This window comes from Anopheles funestus, unplaced genomic scaffold (assembly GCF_943734845.2).
Source record: "Anopheles funestus unplaced genomic scaffold, idAnoFuneDA-416_04 scaffold_109_ctg1, whole genome shotgun sequence".
NCBI lineage: Eukaryota > Metazoa > Arthropoda > Insecta > Diptera > Culicidae > Anopheles > Anopheles funestus.
Window position 1 is genome coordinate 40747 of NW_026045340.1, and position 26304 is coordinate 67050.

Below are 26304 nucleotides of genomic sequence, written 5' to 3' on the forward strand. Positions count from 1 at the left end.
ATTAGCCAAGACACATTAGCCAAGACACCTTAGCTAAGACACCTTAGCCAAGACACATTAGCCAAGACACATTAGCCAAGACACCTTAGCAGAGACACTTTAGCCAAGACACATTAGCCAAGACACCTTAGCCAAGACACCTTAGCCAAGACACATTAGCCAAGACACATAAGCTGAGACACATTAGCCAAGACACCTTAGCCAAGACACCTTAGCCAAGACACATTAGCCAAGACACATTAGCCAAGACACATTAGCCAAGACATATTAGCCAAGACACATTAGCCAAGACACATTAGCCAAGACACATTAGCCAAGACACATAAGCCAAGACACCTTAGCAAAGACACATTAGCCAAGACGCATTATCCAAGACACCTAAGCCAAGACACCTTAGCCAAGACACCTTAGCCAAGACACCTTAGCCAAGACAAATTAGCCAAGACGCATTATCCAAGACACATTAGCCAAGACACCTTAGCCAAGACACCTTAGCCAAGACACATTAGCCAAGACACATTAGCCAAGACACATTAGCCGAGACACTTTAGGCAAGACACCTTAGGCAAGACACCTTAGCCAAGAAACCTTAGCCAAGACACCTTAGCCAAGACACATTAGCCAAGACACATTAGCCAAGACACATTAGCCGAGACACCTTAGCCAAGACACCTTAGCCAAGACACATTAGCCAAGACACATTAGCCAAGACACATTAGCCAAGACATATTAGCCAAGACACATTAGCCAAGACACATTAGCCAAGACACATTAGCCAAGACACATAAGCCAAGACACCTTAGCCAAGACACCTTAGCCAAGACACCTTAGCCAAGACAAATTAGCCAAGACACATTAGCCAAGACACATTAGCCAAGACACATTAGCCGAGACACCTTAGCCAAGACACATTAGCCAAGACACATTAGCCAAGACACATTAGCCAAGACACATTAGCCAAGACACATAAGCCAAGACACATAAGCCAAGACACATTAGCCAAGACGCATTATCCAAGACACCTAAGCCAAGACACCTTAGCCAAGACACCTTAGCCAAGACACATTAGCCAAGACACATTACCCAAGACACATTAGCCAAGACACCTTAGCCAAGACACATTAGCCAAGACACATTAGCCAAGACACATTAGCCGAGACACTTTAGGCAAGACACCTTAGGCAAGACACCTTAGCCAAGAAACCTTAGCCAAGACACCTTAGCCAAGACACATTAGCCAAGACACATTAGCCAAGACACATTAGCCGAGACACCTTAGCCAAGACACCTTAGCCAAGACACATTAGCCAAGACACATTAGCCAAGACACATTAGCCAAGACATATTAGCCAAGACACATTAGCCAAGACACATTAGCCAAGACGCATTATCCAAGACACCTAAGCCAAGACACCTTAGCCAAGACACCTTAGCCAAGACACCTTAGCCAAGACAAATTAGCCAAGACACATTAGCCAAGATACATTAGCCAAGACACATTAGCCGAGACACCTTAGCCAAGACACATTAGCCAAGACACATTAGCCAAGACACATTAGCCAAGACACATTAGCCAAGACACATAAGCCAAGACACATAAGCCAAGACACATTAGCCAAGACGCATTATCCAAGACACCTAAGCCAAGACACCTTAGCCAAGACACCTTAGCCAAGACACATTAGCCAAGACACATTACCCAAGACACATTAGCCAAGACACCTTAGCCAAGACACATTAGCCGAGACACCTTAGCCAAGACACCTTAGCCAAGACACATTAGCCAAGACACATTAGCCAAGACATATTAGCCAACACACATTAGCCAAGACACAAAAGCCTAGACACATTAGCCAAGACACATTAGCCAAGACACATTAGCCAAGACACATTAGCCAAGACACATTAGCCAAGACACATTAGCCAAGACACATTAGCCAAGACACCTTAGCCAAGACACCTTGGCCAAGACACATAAGCCAAGACACATTAGCTAAGACACCTTAGCCAAGATACATTAGCCAAGACACATTAGCCAAGACACATTAGCCAAGACACCTTAGCCAAGACACATTAGCCAAGACACATTAGCCAAGACACATTAGCCAAGACACATTAGCCAAGACACATGAGCCAAGACACCTTAGCTAAGACACCTTAGTCAAGTCACCTTAGCCAAGACACCTTAGCCAAGACACCTTAGCCAAGACGCATTAGCCAAGACACCTAAGCTAAGACACCTTAGCCAAGACACCTTAGCCAAGACACCTTAGCCAAGACACCTTAGCCAAGACACCTTAGCCAAGACACATTAGCCAAGACACCTTAGACAAGACGCATTATCCAAGACACCTAAGCCAAGACACCTTAGCCAAGACACCTTAGCCAAGACACATTAGCCAAGACACATTAGCCAAGACACATTAGCCAAGACACATTAGCCAAGACACATTAGCCAAGACACATTAGCCAAGACTTATTAGCCAAGACAACTTGGCCAAGACACATTAGCTGAGACACATTAGCCAAGACACATTAGCCAAGACACCTTAGCCAAGACACATTAGCCAAGACACATTAGCCAAGACACCTTAGTCAAGACACCTTAGCCAAGATACCTCAGCCAAGACACCTTAGCCAAGACACCTTAGCCAAGACGCATTATCCAAGACACCTAAGCCAAGAAACCTTAGCCAAGACACCTTAGCCAAGACACATTAGCCAAGACACATTAGCCAAGACACATTAGCCGAGACATCTTAGGCAAGACACCTTAGGCAAGACACCTTAGCCAAGAAACCTTAGCCAAGACACCTTAGCCAAGACACATTAGCCAAGACACATTAGCCAAGACACATTAGCCAAGACACCTTAGCCAAAACACCTTAGTCAAGTCACCTTAGCCAAGACACCTTAGCCAAGACACCTTAGCCAAGACGCATTAGCCAAGACACCTAAGCCAAGACACCTTAGCCAAGACACCTTAGCCAAGACACCTTGGCCAAGACACATTAGCCAAGACACCTTAGCCAAGACACCTTAGCCAAGACACATTAGCCAAGACACAAAAGCCTAGACACATTAGCCAAGACACCTTAGCCAAGACACCTTAGCCAAGACACCTTAGCCAAGACACCTTAGCCAAGACACATTAGCCAAGACACATTAGCCAAGACACATTAGCCGAGACATCTTAGGCAAGACACCTTAGGCAAGACACCTTAGCCAAGAAACCTTAGCCAAGACACCTTAGCCAAGACACATTAGCCAAGACACATTAGCCAAGACACATTAGCCAAGACACCTTAGCCAAAACACCTTAGTCAAGTCACCTTAGCCAAGACACCTTAGCCAAGACACCTTAGCCAAGACGCATTAGCCAAGACACCTAAGCCAAGACACCTTAGCCAAGACACCTTAGCCAAGACACCTTGGCCAAGACACATTAGCCAAGACACATTAGCCAAGACATATTAGCCAACACACATTAGCCAAGACACAAAAGCCTAGACACATTAGCCAAGACACCTTAGCCAAGACACCTTAGCCAAGACACATTAGCCAAGACACCTTAGCCAAGACACCTTGGCCAAGACACATTAGCCAAGACACATTAGCCAAGACACCTTAGCAGAGACACTTTAGCCAAGACACATTAGCCAAGACACCTTAGCCAAGACACCTTAGCCAAGACACATTAGCCAAGACACATTAGCTGAGACACATTAGCCAAGACACCTTAGCCAAGACACCTTAGCCAAGACACATTAGCCAAGACACATTAGCTGAGACACATTAGCCAAGACACATTAGCCAAGACACCTTAGCCAAGACACCTTAACCAAGACACCTTAGCCAAGACACCTTAGCCAAGACACATTAGCCAAGACACTTTAGCCAAGACACCTTAGCCAAGACACCTTAGCCAAGACACATTAGCCAAGACACATTAGCTGAGACACATTAGCCAAGACACATTAGCCAAGACACCTTAGCCAAGACACATTAGCCAAGACACCTTAGCCAAGACACATTAGCCAAGACACATTAGCCAAGACACATTAGCCAAGACACTTTAGCCAAGACACCTTAGCCAAGACACCTTAGCCAAGACACATTAGCCAAGACACCTTAGCCAAGACACATTAGCCAAGACACTTTAGCCAAGACACCTTAGCCAAGACACCTTAGCCAAGACACATTAGCCAAGACACATTAGCTGAGACACATTAGCCAAGACACATTAGCCAAGACACCTTAGCCAAGACACATTAGCCAAGACACATTAGCCAAGACACCTTAGACCAAGACACCTTAGCCAAGACACCTCAGCCAAGACACCTTAACCAAGACACCTTAGCCAAGACGCATTATCCAAGACACATTAGCCAAGAAACCTTAGCCAAGACACCTTAGCCAAGACACATTAGCCAAGACACATTAGCCAAGACACATTAGCCGAGACATCTTAGGCAAGACACCTTAGGCAAGACACCTTAGCCAAGAAACCTTAGCCAAGACACCTTAGCCAAGACACATTAGCCAAGACACATTAGCCAAGACACATTAGCCAAGACACCTTAGCCAAGACACATTAGCCAAGACACATAAGCCAAGACACCTTAGCCAAGACACATTAGCCAAGACACATTATCCAAGACACCTAAGCCAAGACACCTTAGCCAAGACACCTTAGCCAAGACACATTAGCCAAGACACATTAGCCAAGACACATTAGCCAAGACACATTAGCCAAGACACATTAGCCAAGACACATTAGCAAAGACACCTTAGCCAAGACACCTTGGCCAAGACACATAAGCCAAGACACATTAGCCAAGACACCTTAGCCAAGACACATTAGCCAAGACACATTAGCCAAGACACCTTAGCCAAGACACATTAGCCAAGACACATTAGCCAAGACACATTAGCCAAGACACATTAGCCAAGACACTTTAGCCAAGACACATAAGCCAAGACACATTAGCCAAGACACATGAGCCAAGACACCTTAGCCAAGACACCTTAGTCAAGTCACCTTAGCCAAGACACCTTAGCCAAGACACCTTAGCCAAGACACCTTAGCCAAGACACCTAAGCCAAGACACATTAGCCAAGACACCTTAGCCAAGACACATTAGCCAAGACACATTAGCCAAGACACATTAGCCAAGACACCTTAGCCAAGACACATTAGCCAAGACATATTAGCCAAGACACATTAGCCAAGACACATTAGCCGAGACACCTAAGCCAAGACACATTAGCCAAGACACATTAGCCAAGACACCTTAGCCAAGACACATTCGCCAAGACACTTTAGCCAAGACACCTTAGCCAAGACACCTTAGCAGAGACACTTTAGCCAAGACACATTAGCCAAGACACATTAGCCAAGACACATTAGCCGAGACACCTTAGCCAAGACACCTTAGCCAAGACACATTAGCCAAGACACATTAGCCAAGACACATTAGCCAAGACACATTAGCCAAGACACATTAGCAAAGACACCTTAGCCAAGACACATTAGCCAAGACACATTAGCCAAGACACATTAGCCAAGACACCTTAGCCAAGACACATTAGCCAAGACACATTAGCCAAGACACATTAGCCAAGACACCTTAGCCAAGACATCTTAGCCAAGACACCTTAGCCAAGACACATTAGCCAAGACACATTAGCCGAGACACCTAAGCCAAGACACCTTAGCCAAGACACCTTAGCCAAGACACATTAGCCAAGACACATTAGCCAAGACACATTAGCGAAGACACATTAGCCAAGACACATTAGCCAAGACACATTAGCCAAGACACCTAAGCCAAGACACATTAGCCAAGACATCTTAGCCAAGACACCTTAGCCAAGACACATTAGCCAAGACACATTAGCCGAGACACCTAAGCCAAGACACCTTAGCCAAGACACCTTAGCCAAGACACATTAGCCAAGACACATTAGCCAAGACACATTAGCCAAGACACATTAGCCAAGACACATTAGCCAAGACACCTAAGCCAAGACACATTAGCCAAGGCACCTTAGCCAAGACACCTTAGCCAAGACACATTAGCCAAGACACATTAGCCAAGACACATTAGCCAAGACACATTAGCCAAGACACCTTAGCCAAGACACCTTAGCCAAGACACATTAGCCAAGACACCTTAGCCAAGACACATTAGCCAAGACACTTTAGCCAAGACACCTTAGCCAAGACACCTTAGCCAAGACACATTAGCCAAGACACATTAGCTGAGACACATTAGCCAAGACACATTAGCCAAGACACATTAGCCAAGACACATTAGCCAAGACACATTAGCCAAGACACCTTAGACCAAGACACCTTAGCCAAGACACCTCAGCCAAGACACCTTAACCAAGACACCTTAGCCAAGACGCATTATCCAAGACACATTAGCCAAGAAACCTTAGCCAAGACACCTTAGCCAAGACACATTAGCCAAGACACATTAGCCAAGACACATTAGCCGAGACATCTTAGGCAAGACACCTTAGGCAAGACACCTTAGCCAAGAAACCTTAGCCAAGACACCTTAGCCAAGACACATTAGCCAAGACACATTAGCCAAGACACATTAGCCGAGACACCTTAGCCAAGACACATTAGCCAAGACACATAAGCCAAGACACCTTAGCCAAGACACATTAGCCAAGACACATTATCCAAGACACCTAAGCCAAGACACCTTAGCCAAGACACCTTAGCCAAGACACATTAGCCAAGACACATTAGCCAAGACACATTAGCCAAGACACATTAGCCAAGACACATTAGCCAAGACACATTAGCAAAGACACCTTAGCCAAGACACCTTGGCCAAGACACATAAGCCAAGACACATTAGCCAAGACACCTTAGCCAAGACACATTAGCCAAGACACATTAGCCAAGACACCTTAGCCAAGACACATTAGCCAAGACACATTAGCCAAGACACATTAGCCAAGACACATTAGCCAAGACACTTTAGCCAAGACACATAAGCCAAGACACATTAGCCAAGACACATGAGCCAAGACACCTTAGCCAAGACACCTTAGTCAAGTCACCTTAGCCAAGACACCTTAGCCAAGACACCTTAGCCAAGACGCATTAGCCAAGACACCTAAGCCAAGACACATTAGCCAAGACACCTTAGCCAAGACACATTAGCCAAGACACATTAGCCAAGACACATTAGCCAAGACACATTAGCCAAGACACCTTAGCCAAGACACATTAGCCAAGACACCTTAGCCAAGACACCTTAGCCAAGACACCTTAGCCAAGACGCATTAGCCAAGACACCTAAGCCAAGACACCTTAGCCAAGACACCTTAGCCAAGACACATTAGCCAAGACACCTTAGCCAAGACACCTTAGCCAAGACACCTTAGAAAAGACACATTAGCCAAGACACATTAGCTAAGACACCTTAGCCAAGACACATTAGCCAAGACGCATTAGCCAAGACACCTTAGCCAAGACACCTTAGCCAAGACACATTAGCCAAGACACATTAGCCAAGACACCTTAGCCAAGACACCTTAGCCAAGACACCTTAGCCAAGACACCTTTGCCAAGACACATTAGCCAAGACACATTAGCCAAGACACCTTAGCCAAGACACATTAGCCAAGACACATTAGCCAAGACACCTTAGCCAAGACACATTAGCCAAGACACATTAGCCAAGACACATTAGCTAAGACACCTTAGCCAAGACACATTAGCCAAGACGCATTAGCCAAGACACCTTAGCCAAGACACCTTAGCCAAGACACATTAGCCAAGACACATTAGCCAAGACACCTTAGCCAAGACACCTTAGCCAAGACACCTTAGCCAAGACACCTTTGCCAAGACACCTTTGCCAAGACACATTAGCCAAGACACATTAGCCAAGACACATTAGCCAAGACACATTAGCCAAGACACATTAGCCAAGACACATTAGCCAAGACACATTAGCCAAGACACATTAGCCAAGACGCATTAGCCAAGACACCTTAGCCAAGACACCTTAGCCAAGACACATTAGCCAAGACACATTAGCCAAGACACATTAGCCAAGACACATTAGCCAAGACACATTAGCCAAGACACATTAGCCAAGACACATTAGCCAAGACACATTAGCCAAGACACCTTAGCCAAGACACATTAGCCAAGACGCATTAGCCAAGACACCTTAGCCAAGACACCTTAGCCAAGACACATTAGCCAAGACACATTAGCCAAGACACCTTAGCCAAGACACCTTAGCCAAGACACCTTAGCCAAGACACCTTTGCCAAGACACATTAGCCAAGACACATTAGCCAAGACACATTAGCCAAGACACATTAGCCAAGACACATTAGCCAAGACACATTAGCCAAGACACCTTAGCCAAGACACATTAGCCAAGACACATTAGCCAAGACACCTTAGCCAAGACACCTTAGCCAAGACACCTTAGCCAAGACACCTTTGCCAAGACACATTAGCCAAGACACATTAGCCAAGACACATTAGCCAAGACACATTAGCCAAGACACATTAGCCAAGACACATTAGCCAAGACACCTTAGCCAAGACACCTTAGCCAAGACACCTTAGCCAAGACGCATTAGCCAAGACACCTTAGCCAAGACACCTTAGCCAAGACACATTAGCCAGGACACCTTAGCCAAGACACATTAGCCAAGACACATTAGCCAAGACACATTAGCCAAGACACATTAGCCAAAACACATTAGCCAAGACACATTAGCCAAGACACCTTAGCCAAGACACCTTAGCCAAGACACATTAGCCAAGACACCTTAGCCAAGACACATTAGCCAAGACACATTAGCCAAGACACATTAGCCAAGACACATTAGCCAAGACACATTAGCCGAGACACCTTAGCCAAGACACCTTAGCCAAGACACCTAAGCCAAGACACCTTAGCCAAGACACATTAGCCGAGACACCTTAGCCAAGACACATTAGCCAAGACACCTTAGCCAAGACACATTAGCCAAGACACCTTAGAAAAGACACATTAGCCAAGACACCTTAGCCAAGACACCTTAGCCAAGACACCTTAGCCAAGACACATTAGCCAAGACACCTTAGCCAAGACGCATTAGCCAAGACACCTTAGCCAAGACACATTAGCCAAGACACATTAGCCAAGACACATTAGCCAAGACACATTAGCCGAGACACCTTAGCCAAGACACCTTAGCCAAGACACCTAAGCCAAGACACCTTAGCCAAGACACATTAGCCGAGACACCTTAGCCAAGACACATTAGCCAAGACACCTTAGCCAAGACACATTAGCCAAGACACCTTAGAAAAGACACATTAGCCAAGACACCTTAGCCAAGACACCTTAGCCAAGACACCTTAGCCAAGACACATTAGCCAAGACACCTTAGCCAAGACGCATTAGCCAAGACACCTTAGCCAAGACACCTTAGCCAAGACACATTAGCCAAGACACATTAGCCAAAACACATTAGCCATGACACATTAGCCAATACACCTTAGCCAAGATACATTAGCCAAGACACCTTAGCCAAGACACATTAGCCAAGACACCTTAGCCAAGACACCTTAGCCAAGACACCTTAGCCAAGACACATTAGCCAAGACACATTAGCCAAGACACATTAGCCAAGACACCTTAGCCAAGACACATTAGCCAAGACACCTTAGAAAAGACACATTAGCCAAGACACCTTAGCCAAGACACCTTAGCCAAGACACCTTAGCCAAGACACCTTAGCCAAGACACCTTAGCCAAGACACATTAGCCAAGATACCTTAGCCAAGACACATTAGCCAAGACACCTTAGCCAAGATACATTAGCCAAGACACCTTAGCCAAGACACCTAAGCCAAGACACCTTAGCCAAGACACATTAGCCAAGACACCTTAGCCAAGACACATTAGCCAAGACACCTTAGCCAAGACACATTAGCCAAGACACCTTAGCCAAGACACCTAAGCCAAGACACCTTAGCCAAGACACATTAGCCAAGACACATTAGCCAAGACACATTAGCCAAGACACCTTAGCCAAGACACATTAGCCAAGACACCTTAGAAAAGACACATTAGCCAAGACACCTTAGCCAAGACACCTTAGCCAAGACACATTAGCCAAGACACCTTAGCCAAGACACATTAGCCAAGACACTGTGGTGTTCGCCTGTACAAAGTAATTACAATCTTTGCCCATCACTTGAGGTCCGCGATATTAAGGGTTAACTAGGATCACAAATGAGACAGTAAACGATTAACGGGAGAGTCGGGTAGGACACGATTAGCGCGAGAAATGCGTAGGTGCGTTAGAAAGGATAGGTGCGTGAGCGGAAGCTTACCAAAGAGCGAGAATACGATAGGGAGATCGTTATAGATATAAAATAGGTGTCCGATCGTACAAGCCCTCTCTCGGTTTCAGTTCCTACGTGCGCGAACAACCACTCTACTGTACATCAAATAAAACGTGCAAATAAATTGTAGAACCCTACAAATTGGTGACCCCGACGTGATCTGAAGCGCGCGGTGAAAAGTGTCGCGATTGGTGCAATCAAGTGCTAAGTGCTTCGCTGGTATATAGAAGATTCGACAACCGCCGTTGCCAACGCACATCACTATCCAACCTTTCTGGCGGATCGCGTCCCATCATATTATCGCGCTACAGCTATAGGACTGGAACAAACACACACGCATTGTGTAACGAGACATTCAGGGGGGCGCAGCGCAGCGCAGATTAGACGGTGCACAATCATTATTGAGAATCCCGTAACGCCACGCATCGTGTGAATGTCATCGTGAAACCCGCATTCCCAACCATGCGGTAGTCCATATTGTGAGTGTCGCAAAGCAAATTTCGCACGGGTTATTTTTCGTTGAGGAAGTCGTACGAAGCGGGAAGAAGCCAGCCCTCCGAAAACCAACGAATGCCACACGTTACAACGCCGGAGCTACATCGTAATAGTTTTTTCGGTGTGAAGGACAAGACGGAGGAAGCATCGTGATCTGCCAAATTAAGCACAACGTGGAGCAGCCATCGCGATCTCCCATATGACGAACAACGTGGAGCAGCCATCGCGATCTCCTATATGACGAACAACGTGGAGCAGCCATCGCGATCTCCTATATGACAAACCACGTGGAGCAGCCATCGTGGACGACGTGTAAAGTCCTTCATCGGAGCAGCCATCGTGGATGACGTCTTGAGTTTCTTTTTGTTGGTGCAGCATCATCTGCATTGCATGGTCTACGACGCCGCAGCCGCCATCGATAACAACGGGCTGAGAACCTCGTGGTAACCACCGGATGCTCCCGCAATACGCCACAACATCGGTGAGCTCGTTCCTTTATTTTCTTACTATCACGTATTTTTCTCGATTTTTATAATTTTATAACATTCCCGAAATCATAAGATGTTTTCTCACCCGCGTTAAATTTTATCTGCCTATCTTTATACATTTACATATACATGCATAATTGTTACGGTATACTTCGTGCACATTACAATCAATTTCATTATACGATTTTTTTTAATTTTTTTTTGTATATTAAAATAACAATTCAGTAGTGCAAACAAAATAGAGAAAATTAGGTACAGATTTTTTTTTTTTTATTAGATAGGGAATATTTGTAAACCCAAAAATGTCAAAGAACGAAAGTGATGATAAAAATGTTGGTCCTAGTGCAATTCCAGTGCAAGCCACGGCGCCGTCACCGGTGGCGAGAACGATAGAACCGGAAAATTCTCATTTGGTTATTGAAAAGATTTCTACAAAGCTGCCAAGTTTTTGGGAAGACGCTCCAACCGCATGGTTTGTGGCAGCGGAAGCTGAGTTCGACGTTTCAAACGTTACAAGGGAACGCTCGAAATATTCACATGTTCTAAGCGTGCTCCCGAAAAACGTTTTGCCAAAAATAATGGACATAATAACTACGCCATTACCAACCAACCCATACTCATATTTAAAAAGCCAACTGCTAGAAAGGCTCAATGTGAGCGAAGAACAACGGATCACTCAGCTGTTGTATCATGTACAAATGGGTGATCGTAGTCCGTCTGATTTCTATAGACACATGGTTCAGTTGGCCGGCGATTCTGCAAACCTCACTTCCGAGCTTATTCGCAAGCTTTGGTTATCAAGGTTGCCAAAAACTATCGAAGTAGCACTCATTGCCGTCGGAAGCCGAGAAATCAATGAGCTGATTAAAATCGCAGACAGGCTATGGGAAGCAACCCAAGCCGGAGCGGTATCATCAATCGTAGGCGTTTCTTCTAGTGAAAGCTCGGGAAGTAATCCCTCGAATGAAACTACGATGTTAAGACAGGAAATTTCTGAACTACGTAACACACTAAGGAGACTTTCCCTAAGAACAGGAAATAATAGAGGACGACAGCGAGACAGATCTCAGAGTCGAAACCGTGGTAGGACTCCATCACAGGTTCGAAAGCACCCTATGTGCTATTTTCATTTTCGTTTTGGTGAAGAAGCACGAAAGTGCCAAAAACCGTGCAACTTTATGCAGCAAAAAAACTAATTTGCTCAACGGTGCCGGGCAACCCGAGAGCAACATTAGGCTCCTATCGTCTTTTCATTGACGATGAAGAAACCAAATTCACTTTCCTTGTGGATACAGGAGCCGACGTGTCCGTCTTACCGTTCAATCTGTTTGGCATAGTAAATAAACAAACGGAAAATTTACTAGTAGCAGCTAATGGTAGCCCTATTGCTACCTATGGAACCAAGATGCTACAAGTAAGTCTTGGCCTCAGAAGAGTGTTTATGCACTGTTTTATACTGGCTGAAGTAAACCGACCAATCATAGGGGCTGATTTTTTGGCGAAACACGATTTGTGGGTCGATTTAAAAAGAAAAAGGTTGATCGATCATTTTACAGGTCAAGAAACGATCGCAACCATCGCTTTGGTGGATACACCAACACCTAAAAACTGGATGATCGAATCAAGCGAATTTGGAGATATTTTTAAACAATATCCAACCTTAAGGGATCCACCAGATTACAAAAAACCAGTTAGGCACTCGATAGTACATCATATCGAAACCAAAGGAAGCTTGCCATTTGCAAAACCCCGCCGTCTGGATCCGAAGAAGCTCAAGATTGCCAAAGCAGAATTTCAACATATGTTAGATGTAGGAATCTGCAGAATATCCTCATCGCCAACTTCGTCACCGCTACACATGGTACCCAAACCTGATTCAGATTGGAGACCTTGTGGCGATTATAGGCGTTTAAATGCCATCACAATACCTGATCGTTATCCGATCCCCCACGTGCAGGATTTTACGATGAACTTGGATGGTTGCAAATTCTTTTCAAAGTTGGATATTATACGGGCGTATCACATCATACCCGTTGCCGAGGAAGACATCCATAAAACGGCGATAACCACGCCATTCGGATTATTTGAGTTTCTGAGGATGCCTTTCGGACTTAGAAATGCAAGCCAATGTTTTCAACGTCTCATGAATAATATTTTTCATGATTTAGATTTCGTATTTGTATACATAGATGACATCCTAATAGCTAGTTCATCGCGTGAATCCCATTTAGAACACTTGCATATTGTTCTAAAACGTTTAACGGATCATGATATAAAACTAAAGCCATCAAAATGCGTTCTTGGTGTGAAAGAAATAGAATTCCTTAGCCACACTATTTCCGCGAAAGGGATAAGACCATCGTCGGAAAAAATACTGGCAATTCAAAATTTTCCATCACCATGCACGGTGAAACAACTTCAAAGGGTTTTGGGAATGGTGAATTATTATCACCGTTTCATTCCCAACATCTCCGATAAGCTAAGAGTCCTGCACCAATCAGTAAAAGACCATAGCAAAAATAAAAAAAGCCAAATTTGAATGGTCCGATGCGAGTGAGCAAGCACTAAACCTAATAAAGAAGGAACTTTCAAACGCCACCATGCTCGTCCATCCGAAAAGTGATGCCACGTACACACTAACAACAGACGCTTCAAATGTCGCTGTAGGGGCAGTGTTACAACAAATTAGTGAAGGCATTTTGGAACCTCTTGCGTTTTTTTCTAAAACAATGACGCCCACGGAACAGAGGTATTCCACATTCGATAGAGAATTACTTGCTATCACTCTTGGAATAAAGCATTTCCGGCACTTCTTAGAAGGTAGATCGTTCACGGTTTATACAGATCACAAACCATTAATCCATGCCCTAACTTCAAAAACGGAAAAATCTCCAAGACAATGCCGACAACTAGACTTTATTTCACAATTTACAACAGATATAAAATACATCACTGGCGAGAGCAACGTAGTGGCGGATGCCTTATCCCGAATAGGAGAAACAAATGGAATCACAGACCTCACTTATGAAACAATAGCAAAACAACAACAGGAAGACGAACAGCTACAAAAGCTTTTACAAGGCTCCGAGGCAAACTCCAAATTCAAATTAAATAAATTAATATTGGATAAAAACACACTGATATTCGAGTCATCGACCGGACAGAATAGGTTGTATGTTCCCCAATCTCTAAGGAGATGTACTTTTGACAGCCTGCACAACCTATCGCATCCGGGCATTCGTGCCTCACGCAAATTGGTATCCGAAAGATTCTTCTGGCCGTCCATGAACAAGGACGTGGGAAATTGGACTCGTGCATGCATTGGATGCCAAAAAGCCAAAATTTGTCGACATACTCGCTCGCCTTTAGAAGAATTACCAATTCCAAAAGGAAGGTTTGAACACGTGCACATGGACATCGTTGGTCCATTGCCACCATCCGAAGAGAAGAGCTACTTACTGACAATTGTGGACCGTTTTACTCGTTGGCCGGAATGCTACCCGATGTCTGATATTTCAGCTAAAACACTAGCTGAAACATTCGTCAGGAACTATATTCCGCGGTTTGGTTGTCCATCTACGATAACAACGGATAGAGGTAGACAATTTCAGTCCAGACTTTTTGAAGAGCTAACAAGGTTGCTTGGAACACATCACATAAAGACGACTGCTTATCACCCTCAAGCCAATGGAATGGTTGAAAGGTTCCATCGACATCTAAAAGGAGCGTTAAAAGCCTGTGAAGACACTGCGCATTGGATTTCTCGATTGCCGTTGATACTGCTGGGCATTCGAGTGGCTTACAGAGATTCATTAAGAGGCTCGCCAGCAGAGATGGTATACGGAGAAAGTTTGCGACTTCCTGCCGAAGTATTCATACCATCCGCTGCAAAATCCGTTGAGGACGTACCTGAATTTGTTCAGGACTTAAAAAAAGCATTAAGGTACATCGAACCGAATCCACCAAAACCCAAACACACAACTACGGTTTATTTACCAAAAACCCTGCAAACCTGTAAACATGTTTTCGTACGGGTAGATAAAGTAAAAACGGGTTTACAAGCACCGTATGAAGGACCTTACGAGGTAGTGCGGCGGTGCAGAAAATTTTTCACGGTCAAAATTAAAGACAAGAATGAATCAATTTCGATTGATCGACTCAAACCTGCTTTCGAGATGGAAGGTGTTTCCAAAACAGGCAAAACCACAAATAACCGAAAATGTGTTCACTTTGCACATAACTAAAAGAAATTTCAAATTAAGTCATAAACAATCTCACAGTTCCATTTCTATCGTAACTCCGTCACTGGGGGGGAGTCCTGTGGTGTTCGCCTGTACAAAGTAATTACAATCTTTGCCCATCACTTGAGGTCCGCGATATTAAGGGTTAACTAGGATCACAAATGAGACAGTAAACGATTAACGGGAGAGTCGGGTAGGACACGATTAGCGCGAGAAATGCGTAGGTGCGTTAGAAAGGATAGGTGCGTGAGCGGAAGCTTACCAAAGAGCGAGAATACGATAGGGAGATCGTTATAGATATAAAATAGGTGTCCGATCGTACAAGCCCTCTCTCGGTTTCAGTTCCTACGTGCGCGAACAACCACTCTACTGTACATCAAATAAAACGTGCAAATAAATTGTAGAACCCTACAACACCTTAGCCAAGACACATTAGCCAAGACACATTAGCCAAGACACATTAGCTGAGACACATTAGCCGAGACACCTTAGCCAAGACACATTAGCCAAGACACCTAAGCCAAGACACCTTAGCCAAGACACATTAGCCAAGACACCTTAGGCAAGACACCTTAGCCAAGACACCTTAGCCAAGACACCTTAGCCAAGACACCTTAGCCAAGACACCTTAGCCAAGACACATTAGCCAAGACACCTTAGGCAAGACACCTTAGCCAAGACACCTTAGCCAAGACACCTTAGCCAAGACACATTAGCCAAGACACATTAGCCAAGACACATTAGCCAAGACACCTTAGCCAAGACACATTAGCCAAGACACCTTAGCCAAGACACCTTTGCCAAGACACATTAGCCAAGACACATTAGCCAAGACACATTAGCCAAGACACCTTAGCCAAGACACATTAGCCAAGACAGTTTAGCCAAGACACATTAGCCAAGACACCTTAGAAAAGACACATTAGCCAAGACACCTTAGCCAAGACACCTTAGCCAAGACACCTTAGCCAAGACACATTAGCCAAGACACCTTAGCCAAGACACATTAGCCAAGACACCTTAGCCAAGACACATTAGCCGAGACACCTTAGCCAAGACACCTTAGCCAAGACACCTTAGCCAAGACACCTTAGCCAAGACACATTAGCCAAGACACCTTAGCCAAGACACATTAGCCAAGACACCTTAGCCAAGACACATTAGCCGAGACACCTTAGCCAAGACACATTAGCCAAGACGCATTAGCCAAGACACCTTAGCCAAGACACATTAGCCAAGACACATTAGCCAAGACACCTTAGCCAAGACACCTTAGCCAAGACACCTTAGCCAAGACACCTTTGCCAAGACACATTAGCCAAGACACCTTAGCCAAGACACATTAGCCAAGACACCTTAGCCAAGACACATTAGCCAAGACACATTAGCCAAGACACATTAGCCAAGACGCATTAGCCAAGACACCTTAGCCAAGACACATTAGCCAAGACACCTTAGAAAAGACACATTAGCCAAGACACCTTAGCCAAGACACATTAGCCAAGACACCTTAGCCAAGACACATTAGCCGAGACACCTTAGCCAAGACACATTAGCCAAGACGCATTAGCCAAGACACCTTAGCCAAGACACATTAGCCAAGACACATTAGCCAAGACACCTTAGCCAAGACACCTTAGCCAAGACACCTTTGCCAAGACACATTAGCCAAGACACCTTAGCCAAGACACATTAGCCAAGACACCTTAGCCAAGACACATTAGCCAAGACACATTAGCCAAGACACATTAGCCAAGACACATTAGCCAAGACACATTAGCCAAGACACATTAGCCAAGACACATTAGCCAAGACACATTAGCCAAGACACCTTAGCTAAGACACATTAGCCAAGACGCATTAGCCAAGACACCTTAGCCAAGACACCTTAGCCAAGACACATTAGCCAAGACACATTAGCCAAGACACCTTAGCCAAGACACCTTAGCCAAGACACCTTAGCCAAGACACCTTTGCCAAGACACATTAGCCAAGACACATTAGCCAAGACACATTAGCCAAGACACATTAGCCAAGACACATTAGCCAAGACACATTAGCCAAGACACCTTAGCCAAGACACCTTTGCCAAGACACATTAGCCAAGACACATTAGCCAAGACACATTAGCCAAGACACCTTAGCCAAGACACATTAGCCAAGACAGTTTAGCCAAGACACATTAGCCAAGACACCTTAGAAAAGACACATTAGCCAAGACACCTTAGCCAAGACACCTTAGCCAAGACACCTTAGCCAAGACACCTTAGCCAAGACACATTAGCCAAGACACCTTAGCCAAGACACATTAGCCAAGACACCTTAGCCAAGACACATTAGCCGAGACACCTTAGCCAAGACACATTAGCCAAGACGCATTAGCCAAGACACCTTAGCCAAGACACATTAGCCAAGACACATTAGCCAAGACACCTTAGCCAAGACACCTTAGCCAAGACACCTTAGCCAAGACACCTTTGCCAAGACACATTAGCCAAGACACCTTAGCCAAGACACATTAGCCAAGACACCTTAGCCAAGACACCTTTGCCAAGACACATTAGCCAAGACACATTAGCCAAGACACATTAGCCAAGACACATTAGCCAAGACACATTAGCCAAGACACATTAGCCAAGACACATTAGCCAAGACACCTTAGCTAAGACACATTAGCCAAGACGCATTAGCCAAGACACCTTAGCCAAGACACCTTAGCCAAGACACATTAGCCAAGACACCTTAGCCAAGACACCTTAGCCAAGACACCTTAGCCAATACACCTTTGCCAAGACACATTAGCCAAGACACATTAGCCAAGACACATTAGCCAAGACACATTAGCCAAGACACATTAGCCAAGACACATTAGCCAAGACACATTAGCCAAGACACCTTAGCCAAGACACCTTAGCCAAGACACCTTAGCCAAGACACATTAGCCAAGACACATTAGCCAAGACACATTAGCCAAGACACCTTAGCCAAGACACATTAGCCAAGACACCTTAGCCAAGACACCTTTGCCAAGACACATTAGCCAAGACACCTTAGCCAAGACACATTAGCCAAGACACCTTAGCCAAGACACATTAGCCAAGACAGTTTAGCCAAGACACATTAGCCAAGACACCTTAGAAAAGACACATTAGCCAAGACACCTTAGCCAAGACACCTTAGCCAAGACACCTTAGCCAAGACACCTTAGCCAAGACACATTAGCCAAGACACCTTAGCCAAGACACATTAGCCAAGACACCTTAGCCAAGACACATTAGCCAAGACACATTAGCCAAGACACATTACCCAAGACACATTAGCCGAGACACCTTAGCCAAGACACATTAGCCAAGACGCATTAGCCAAGACACCTTAGCCAAGACACATTAGCCAAGACACATTAGCCAAGACACCTTAGCCAAGACACCTTAGCCAAGACACCTTAGCCAAGACACCTTTGCCAAGACACATTAGCCAAGACACCTTAGCCAAGACACATTAGCCAAGACACCTTAGCCAAGACACATTAGCCAAGACACATTAGCCAAGACACATTAGCCAAGACACATTAGCCAAGACACATTAGCCAAGACACATTAGCCAAGACACATTAGCCAAGACACCTTAGCCAAGACACATTAGCCAAGACGCATTAGCCAAGACACCTTAGCCAAGACACCTTAGCCAAGACACATTAGCCAAGACACATTAGCCAAGACACCTTAGCCAAGACACCTTAGCCAAGACACCTTAGCCAAGACACCTTTGCCAAGACACATTAGCCAAGACACATTAGCCAAGACACATTAGCCAAGACACATTAGCCAAGACACATTAGCCAAGACACCTTAGCCAAGACACATTAGCCAAGACACATTAGCCAAGACACCTTAGCCAAGACACCTTAGCCAAGACACCTTAGCCAAGACACCTTTGCCAAGACACATTAGCCAAGACACATTAGCCAAGACACATTAGCCAAGACACATTAGCCAAGACACATTAGCCAAGACACATTAGCCAAGACACATTAGCCAAGACACATTAGCCAAGACACCTTAGCCAAGACACATTAGCCAAGACGCATTAGCCAAGACACCTTAGCCAAGACACCTTAGCCAAGACACATTAGCCAAGACACCTTAGCCAAGACACCTTAGCCAAGACACCTTAGCCAAGACACCTTAGCCAAGACACCTTTGCCAAGACACATTAGCCAAGACACATTAGCCAAGACACATTAGCCAAGACACATTAGCCAAGACACCTTAGCCAAGACACATTAGCCAAGACATATTAGCCAAGACACATTAGCCAAGACACATTAGCCAAGACACCTTAGCCAAGACGCATTAGCCAAGACACCTAAGCCAAGACACCTTAGCCAAGACACCTTAGCCAAGACACATTAGCCAAGACACCTTAGCCAAGACACATTAGCCAAGACACATTAGCCAAGACACATTAGCCAAGACACATTAGCCAAGACACATAAGCCAAAACACATTAGCCAAGACACATTAGCCAAGACACATTAGCCAAGACACATTAGCCAAGACACATTAGCCAAGACACCTTAGCCAAGACACCTTAGCCAAGACACATTAGCCAAGACACATTAGCCAAGACACATTAGCCGAGACACCTTAGGCAAGACACCTTAGCCAAGACACCTTAGCCAAGACACCTTAGCCAAGACACATTAGCCAAGACACATTAGCCAAGACACATTAGCCAAGACACATTAGCCAAGACACCTTAGCCACGACACATTAGCCAAGACACATTAGCCGAGACACCTTAGCCAAGACACCTTAGCCAAGACACATTAGCCAAGACACCTTAGCCAAGACACATTAGCCAAGACACATTAGCCAAGACATATTAGCCAAGACACATTAGCCAAGACACATTAGCCAAGACACATTAGCCGAGACACCTTAGCCAAGACACCTTAGCCAAGACACATTAGCCAAGACACATTAGCCAAGACATATTAGCCAAGACACATTAGCCAAGACACATTAGCCAAGACACATTAGCCAAGACACCTTAGCCAAGACACCTTAGCCAAGACACATTAGCCAAGACACATTAGCCAAGACATATTAGCCAAGACACATTAGCCAAGACACATTAGCCAAGACACATTAGCCAAGACACATTAGCCAAGACACATTAGCCGAGACACATGAGCCAAGACACCTTAGCCAAGACACCTTAGCCAAGACACATTAGCCAAGACACATTAGCCGAGACACCTTAGCCAAGACACCTTAGCCAAGACACCTTAGCCAAGACACATTAGCCAAGACACATTAGCCAAGACACCTTAGCCAAGACACCTTAGCCAAGACACCTTAGCCAAGACACATTAGCCAAGACACCTTAGCCAAGACACATTAGCCAAGACACCTTAGCCAAGACACATTAGCAAAGACACCTTAGAAAAGACACATTAGCCAAGACACCTTAGCCAAGACACCTTAGCCAAGACGCATTAGCCAAGACACCTTAGCCAAGACACCTTAGCCAAGACACATTAGCCAAGACACCTTAGCCAAGACACATTAGCCAAGACACCTTAGCCAAGACACATTAGCCAAGACACATTAGCCAAGACACATTAACCGAGACACATTAGCCAAGACACCTTAGTAAAGACACCTTAGCCAAGACACCTTAGCCAAGACACCTTTGCCAAGACACATTAGCCAAGACACATTAGCCAAGACACATTAGCCAAGACACCTTAGCCAAGACACCTTAGCCAAGACACCTTAGCCAAGACACCTTAGCCAAGACGCATTAGCCAAGACGCATTAGCCAAGACACCTAAGCCAAGACACCTTAGCCAAGACACCTTAGCCAAGACACATTAGCCAAGACACCTTAGCCAAGACACCTTAGCCGAGACACCTTAGAAAAGACACATTAGCCAAGACACCTTAGCCAAGACACATTAGCCAAGACACCTTAGCCAAGACACCTTAGCCAAGACACATTAGCCAAGACATATTAGCCAAGACACATTAGCCAAGACACATTAGCCAAGACACATTAGCCAAGACACCTTAGCCAAGACACATTAGCCAAGACACATTAGCCAAGACACATTAGCCAAGACACCTTAGCCAAGACACATTAGCCAAGACACCTTAGCCAAGACACATTAGCCAAGACACATTAGCCAAGACACCTTAGCCAAGACACATTAGCCAAGACACATTAGCCGAGACACCTTAGCCAAGACACATTAGCCAAGACACCTTAGCCAAGACACATTAGCCAAGACACCTTAGCCAAGACACATTAGCCAAGACACATTAGCCAAGACACATTAGCCAAGACACATTAGCCAAGACACATTAGCCAAGACACATTAGCCAAGACACCTTAGCCAAGACACATTAGCCAAGACACATTAGCCAAGACACCTTAGCCGAGACACCTTAGCCAAGACACCTTAGCCAAGACACCTAAGCCAAGACACCTTAGCCAAGACGCATTAGCCAAGACACCTTAGCCAAGACACATTAGCCAAGACACATTAGCCAAGACACCTTAGCCAAGACACCTTAGCCAAGACACCTTAGCCAAGACACCTTAGCCAAGACGCATTAGCCAAGACACCTTAGCCAAGACACCTTAGCCAAGACACATTAGCCAGGACACCTTAGCCAAGACACATTAGCCAAGACACATTAGCCAAGACACATTAGCCAAGACACATTAGCCAAGACACATTAGCCAAAACACATTAGCCAAGACACATTAGCCAAGACACCTTAGCCAAGACACCTTAGCCAAGACACATTAGCCAAGACACCTTAGCCAAGACACATTAGCCAAGACACATTAGCCAAGACACATTAGCCAAGACACATTAGCCAAGACACATTAGCCGAGACACCTTAGCCAAGACACCTTAGCCAAGACACCTAAGCCAAGACACCTTAGCCAAGACACATTAGCCGAGACACCTTAGCCAAGACACATTAGCCAAGACACCTTAGCCAAGACACATTAGCCAAGACACCTTAGCCAAGACACCTTAGCCAAGACGCATTAGCCAAGACACCTTAGCCAAGACACCTTAGCCAAGACACATTAGCCAAGACACATTAGCCAAGACACCTTAGCCAAGACACCTTAGCCAAGACACCTTAGCCAAGACACCTTAGCCAAGACACATTAGCCAAGACACCTTAGCCAAGACGCATTAGCCAAGACACCTTAGCCAAGACACCTTAGCCAAGACACATTAGCCAAGACACATTAGCCAAAACACATTAGCCAAGACACATTAGCCAATACACCTTAGCCAAGACACATTAGCCAAGACACCTTAGCCAAGACACATTAGCCAAGACACCTTAGCCAAGACACCTTAGCCAAGACACCTTAGCCAAGACACATTAGCCAAGACACATTAGCCAAGACACCTTAGCCAAGACACCTTAGCCAAGACACCTTAGCCAAGACGCATTAGCCAAGACACCTTAGCCAAGACACCTAAGCCAAGACACCTTAGAAAAGACACATTAGCCAAGACACCTTAGCCAAGACACCTTAGCCAAGACACCTTAGCCAAGACACCTTAGCCAAGACACATTAGCCAAGACACCTTAGCCAAGACGCATTAGCCAAGACACCTTAGCCAAGACACCTTAGCCAAGACACATTAGCCAAGACACATTAGCCAAAACACATTAGCCAAGACACATTAGCCAATACACCTTAGCCAAGACACATTAGCCAAGACACCTTAGCCAAGACACATTAGCCAAGACACCTTAGCCAAGACACCTTAGCCAAGACACCTTAGCCAAGACACATTAGCCAAGACACATTAGCCAAGACACATTAGCCAAGACACCTTAGCCAAGACACATTAGCCAAGACACCTTAGAAAAGACACATTAGCCAAGACACCTTAGCCAAGACACCTTAGCCAAGACACCTTAGCCAAGACACCTTAGCCAAGACACATTAGCCAAGATACCTTAGCCAAGACACATTAGCCAAGACACCTTAGCCAAGACACATTAGCCAAGACACCTTAGCCAAGACACCTAAGCCAAGACGCCTTAGCCAAGACACATTAGCCAAGACACCTTAGCCAAGACACATTAGCCAAGACACCTTAGCCAAGACACATTAGCCAAGACACCTTAGCCAAGACACCTAAGCCAAGACACCTTAGCCAAGACACATTAGCCAATACACATTAGCCAAGACACATTAGCCAAGACACATTAGCCAAGACACCTTAGCCAAGACACATTAGCCAAGACACATTAGCCAAGACACATTAGCCAAGACACATTAGCCAAGACACCTTAGCCAAGACACATTAGCCAAGACACCTTAGCCAAGACACATTAGCCAAGACACTGTGGTGTTCGCCTGTACAAAGTAATTACAATCTTTGCCCATCACTTGAGGTCCGCGATATTAAGGGTTAACTAGGATCACAAATGAGACAGTAAACGATTAACGGGAGAGTCGGGTAGGACACGATTAGCGCGAGAAATGCGTAGGTGCGTTAGAAAGGATAGGTGCGTGAGCGGAAGCTTACCAAAGAGCGAGAATACGATAGGGAGATCGTTATAGATATAAATTAGGTGTCCGATCGTACAAGCCCTCTCTCGGTTTCAGTTCCTACGTGCGCGAACAACCACTCTACTGTACATCAAATAAAACGTGCAAATAAATTGTAGAACCCTACAAATTGGTGACCCCGACGTGATCTGAAGCGCGCGGTGAAAAGTGTCGCGATTGGTGCAATCAAGTGCTAAGTGCTTCGCTGGTATATAGAAGATTCGACAACCGCCGTTGCCAACGCACATCACTATCCAACCTTTCTGGCGGATCGCGTCCCATCATATTATCGCGCTACAGCTATAGGACTGGAACAAACACACACGCATTGTGTAACGAGACATTCAGGGGGGCGCAGCGCAGCGCAGATTAGACGGTGCACAATCATTATTGAGAATCCCGTAACGCCACGCATCGTGTGAATGTCATCGTGAAACCCGCATTCCCAACCATGCGGTAGTCCATATTGTGAGTGTCGCAAAGCAAATTTCGCACGGGTTATTTTTCGTTGAGGAAGTCGTACGAAGCGGGAAGAAGCCAGCCCTCCGAAAACCAACGAATGCCACACGTTACAACGCCGGAGCTACATCGTAATAGTTTTTTCGGTGTGAAGGACAAGACGGAGGAAGCATCGTGATCTGCCAAATTAAGCACAACGTGGAGCAGCCATCGCGATCTCCCATATGACGAACAACGTGGAGCAGCCATCGCGATCTCCTATATGACGAACAACGTGGAGCAGCCATCGCGATCTCCTATATGACAAACCACGTGGAGCAGCCATCGTGGACGACGTGTAAAGTCCTTCATCGGAGCAGCCATCGTGGATGACGTCTTGAGTTTCTTTTTGTTGGTGCAGCATCATCTGCATTGCATGGTCTACGACGCCGCAGCCGCCATCGATAACAACGGGCTGAGAACCTCGTGGTAACCACCGGATGCTCCCGCAATACGCCACAACATCGGTGAGCTCGTTCCTTTATTTTCTTACTATCACGTATTTTTCTCGATTTTTATAATTTTATAACATTCCCGAAATCATAAGATGTTTTCTCACCCGCGTTAAATTTTATCTGCCTATCTTTATACATTTACATATACATGCATAATTGTTACGGTATACTTCGTGCACATTACAATCAATTTCATTATACGATTTTTTTTAATTTTTTTTTGTATATTAAAATAACAATTCAGTAGTGCAAACAAAATAGAGAAAATTAGGTACAGACTTTTTTTTTTATTAGATAGGGAATATTTGTAAACCCAAAAATGTCAAAGAACGAAAGTGATGATAAAAATGTTGGTCCTAGTGCAATTCCAGTGCAAGCCACGGCGCCGTCACCGGTGGCGAGAACGATAGAACCGGAAAATTCTCATTTGGTTATTGAAAATATTTCTACAAAGCTGCCAAGTTTTTGGGAAGACGCTCCAACCGCATGGTTTGTGGCAGCGGAAGCTGAGTTCGACGTTTCAAACGTTACAAGGGAACGCTCGAAATATTCACATGTTCTAAGCGTGCTCCCGAAAAACGTTTTGCCAAAAATAATGGACATAATAACTACGCCATTACCAACCAACCCATACTCATATTTAAAAAGCCAACTGCTAGAAAGGCTCAATGTGAGCGAAGAACAACGGATCACTCAGCTGTTGTATCATGTACAAATGGGTGATCGTAGTCCGTCTGATTTCTATAGACACATGGTTCAGTTGGCCGGCGATTCTGCAAACCTCACTTCCGAGCTTATTCGCAAGCTTTGGTTATCAAGGTTGCCAAAAACTATCGAAGTAGCACTCATTGCCGTCGGAAGCCGAGAAATCAATGAGCTGATTAAAATCGCAGACAGGCTATGGGAAGCAACCCAAGCCGGAGCGGTATCATCAATCGTAGGCGTTTCTTCTAGTGAAAGCTCGGGAAGTAATCCCTCGAATGAAACTACGATGTTAAGACAGGAAATTTCTGAACTACGTAACACACTAAGGAGACTTTCCCTAAGAACAGGAAATAATAGAGGACGACAGCGAGACAGATCTCAGAGTCGAAACCGTGGTAGGACTCCATCACAGGTTCGAAAGCACCCTA

At 45.2% G+C, this 26304-nt stretch overlaps 1 long non-coding RNA gene across 1 annotated transcript in view; it reads right to left on the bottom strand.

Annotated features, from left to right (window-relative positions):
* LOC125774389 (uncharacterized) overlaps positions 1–23139 on the bottom strand; it is a 49883-nt gene extending 26744 nt beyond the window's left edge. Inside the window, exons 1-5 of the long non-coding RNA XR_007420865.1 lie at positions 21744–23139; positions 18524–20973; positions 7997–8780; positions 5336–6021; positions 3893–4172 (exon numbers count right to left, since the gene is read on the bottom strand). This is a non-coding gene — a long non-coding RNA (uncharacterized LOC125774389). The remainder of the gene's footprint in view (positions 1–3892; positions 4173–5335; positions 6022–7996; positions 8781–18523; positions 20974–21743) is intronic.
* Between the last annotated feature and the right edge of the window lie 3165 nt (positions 23140–26304).